Source organism: Phoenix dactylifera, unplaced genomic scaffold (assembly GCF_009389715.1).
Source record: "Phoenix dactylifera cultivar Barhee BC4 unplaced genomic scaffold, palm_55x_up_171113_PBpolish2nd_filt_p 001004F, whole genome shotgun sequence".
Classification (NCBI taxonomy): Eukaryota; Viridiplantae; Streptophyta; class Magnoliopsida; order Arecales; family Arecaceae; genus Phoenix; species Phoenix dactylifera.
In genome coordinates this window covers 152,961-156,915 of record NW_024068358.1, presented here as the reverse complement: position 1 = coordinate 156,915, position 3,955 = coordinate 152,961, and positions in this window count along the sequence as shown.

Below are 3,955 nucleotides of genomic sequence, written 5' to 3'. Positions count from 1 at the left end.
TATGAAATATCAATAAAAAAGGATTATTGCAATGTCATTTGGAATGGTGTTGTTGTAATGAATGGAATTCTGAGTTATGGCATTTACATTTTATCACAGCCTGTTCATGTAATGTATAAATCCAATAAGTGCCCTAGAATAGATAATGTCACGGATGTCTACCTTTGGCATCATAGGCTAGGTCATATTAAATAGAACATGATGAACAGGTTAAGTAAAGAGGGAATCCTTGATGTTAATGATTGTGAATCATTGACAACCTGTGAATCATGTCTTCTTGGTAAAATGATCAAATCATCTTTTACCGGAAAAGGTGAACGAGCCAGTGATTTATTGACTCTTGTACATTCTGATGTATGTAGGCTAATGAGTACAAATGCTAGGGATGGGTATTCATATTTCATTACGTTTACAGACGACTTTTCTAGGTATGGTTATGTCTATTTAATGAGACATAAATCTGAATCGTTTGAAATGTTCAAATTATATCGTAATGAAGTAGAAAAACAAACTGAAAAGAGTATTAAAACTCTTCGATCAAATCGAGAAGGTGAATACCTCTCCAGTAAGTTTTTGACATATCTAGGAGAAAATGGGATTATCTTCCAATGGACTTCTCCTGGTACACCACAATATAATGGTGTGTCAGAAAGAAGAAATCGAACTCTGTTAGACATGGTTCGATCCATGATGGGGTTTGCTGATCAGCCCATATCCTTTTGGGGATATACTCTTGAGTCAGCCTGCTATATTCTAAATAAGGTTCTAAGTAAGTTTGTAAATAAAACATTGCATGAGATGTTGACTGGACGTAAGCCGATGCTCTCTCACCTTAGGGTTTGGGGGTGTCCGGCGTACGTCAAACGTTTGAAGACAGACAAACTTGAACCCAAATCTGACAAATATTTCTTTGTTGGTTATCCTAAAGAAACTAAAGGATATTACTTCTACTTTGCTGAAGAACGAAAGTTGTTCGTAAGCAATAGAGCAATTTTCTTAGAGAAAAAATTCCTTGGTAAAGGAACAAAAAGCTCTAATGTTGAGCTTAGAGAAATTCAACATGTAGAAGACCCGACACCATCTACTGAACCAGTTGAGTCGGATTTGATTAGATCAGATCCAAAACCTATATTAGATGCATCATTAACACGATCGGGTAGAGTACCATGTCAGCTGGACAGATACTACGGTTTCTTGGCCCGGGATGGGGATCCTATCGAACTTGATGAAAACGATGAGGATCCGATCACATATATGGATGCAATGCAGAGGTATGACTCTGATAAATGGCTTGGAGCCATGTAATCCGAAATGGAATCCAAAGGTCAATGATGTATGGACATTAGTTGACCCACATGATGGGATTAAACCCATAGGGTGTAAGTGGATATTCAAAAGGAAACGGGGCGCAGATGGAAAGGTAGAGACGTATAAAGCCCGTCTGGTTGCCAAGGAATATCGTCAACATTATGGTATTGACTATGACGAGACGTTTTCTCCTGTGGCAATTCTCAAGTCCATTCGGATTGTGCTTGCGATAGCAGCACATTTAAACTATGAAATCTGAAAAATGGATGTAAAGACCGTATTTCTAAATGGAGATTTAGAAGAGAAAGTGTATATGATACAATCTGAAAGTTTTACATCTGCAGATGAGTCTAAAGTATGCAAGCTTCAAAAATTCATTTATGGATTAAAGCAAGCTTCACGGAGTTGGAATATACGTTTTGATGTGGTAATTAAAACATATGGCTTCATTAAGAATGAAGAGGAACCTTGCATTTATAAATGGGCAAATGGTTCAGTTATTATATTCCTTATTTTGTATGTGGATGAAATTCTTTTAATCGAGAATAACATTTCTGCATTACAAGGAATAAAGGTATGGCTACCATCTCAATTTGCCATGAAAGATTTGGGAGAAGCATCTTACATCCTAAGGATGAAGATCTATAGAGATAGATCTAGAAGATTGTTTGAAATATCCCAATCCACATACATTGATACTATACTGAAAAGGTTTAGTATGATTAATTCCAAGAAAGGCTATCTTTCGATGGGCCAACGAATTAACCTCTCTAAAAGGGATTATCCGACAACCCTTCAAGAAAGAGAGAGTATGGATAGAATTCCATATGCATCGGCAGTGGGATCTATAATGTATGCCATGACATGTACTAGATCAGACGTGGCATACTCACTAGGAGTAGTGAGCAGATACCAGTCTGATCCAGGTAGCAACCATTGGAAGGTTGTCAAAACCATCCTTAAGTATTTGAGAAATACTAAAGATCAGTGGCTCATCTATGGTGATTCTGACTTAAAACTTGAGGAATATACCGATTCAAGTTTTCAGTCAGATCAAGATGATAGCAAGAGCGTGTCAGGATATATCTTCATTCTTAAAGGTGGGGCCATCTGCTGGAAGAGTTCCAAGCAGCATACAGTGGCAGATTCTACATGTGAAGCAGAATATATCGCAGCATCTTGTTAGATGTATGCCCTAGAAGCCAATCTGGCTGACACATTATTAATTCTAGGGACATAATTTTGTACTTGACTATTTATTATTGAATAAATAAAAGGCATCTTTTCATTCATATTGTTTATGTGTCTATGAATCGTCCAAGGAATTAATAAGATGATGATACATATTCTCAAGAGTTGAGAATTTGAGCCATGTATCATTGGTGATTAATTTCTAAATGCTCCTGATCAATGGATCATCACGAGGATGGTGATCGATCCGATCAGTGCACAGATCACTTTCCTTCTGGATGGACGAGACTTGAGTCCACAGTGTAGGGACACTGAAGTGATAGTGCAGGTGCTTGTTAGAGAACAAGGGTACTGAGCGTGACCAAGACAAGAAGTCACTTGGATGTCTATCCACTCGTCAGTGACTTGCTTGATGTTGCAGTAGTGTGACTGGTCCTTTGACCTGCGGTGCTTCGGCTACTCACAGTGGGGTTATTGTAGTTTGACTGCACACATACATGGTCTCTAGCCATATGGGTCCATGCAGTGTAGATTGGCTGCAGTAGGTTCACTGTAGGAGTAGGGTATGCACCTATAAGAAATCTATCGACCTTGATAGAAGAGGAGTGATCCTATGTGATTTGTTAGACTGAGTTCTAAGACCTTGGCCAGGGCAGTAATATAAAGTGGAAAAAGAGTTTTCCACTATCGAACTCAAGTCGAATAAATCTTGACATATGACAGACGATGGGGTTTGACGAGTTGTCCATGACCTCCGTCCTGTAGGGATCCACGATAGTAGGACTGTATCACATGTTAACTGCACCTAGAGGTTCATCATTCCATTCTGCTGGGTAGCCACTACATGCTGCTAGGTGTCACTGGTGGATGGTGGGACTCACAGGGATTATCTCGATGATCGATAAACTCTAATGAGTTGAGTTGGAATCGTTCCAACCCATTGAAAGGAGTTTTCAATGATATTGAGATAGAGATCACAATATATCTCACTACCAGTCAGAATAGAACCTATGGGGTCACACACACTAGAAGTATTGACCGATCCGATGGTTGAAATCGTGATTAAGAATCACAAGTAATCAATTTGATTGATAAAGAAGTTGAAGAAGGAACCAAGGGAATTAATTAATTGGACTTGAAACAAGAGTCCTACTTCAGGTAGGATTCCTAGAATCCTAATTGGATTAGGACTGGGAATCCTAGTTGGAGTAGGACTGGGATTCCTACTTGGAATAGGATTCCCACAATCCTAATGAGATTAGGAATTTTGAATTAAAATAGGATTCCTACTTGGAGTAGGATTCCTAGAAATCCTAATTAGATTAGGACTTCGGATTCAAATAGAGTCCTAATTGGATTAGGACTAAAATTAAACAAATCCTAATTGGATTAGGATTCCTTAAGTCTAAATTAATTAATAATTTAATGAATCAACATGACTCCTAATTGGATTAGG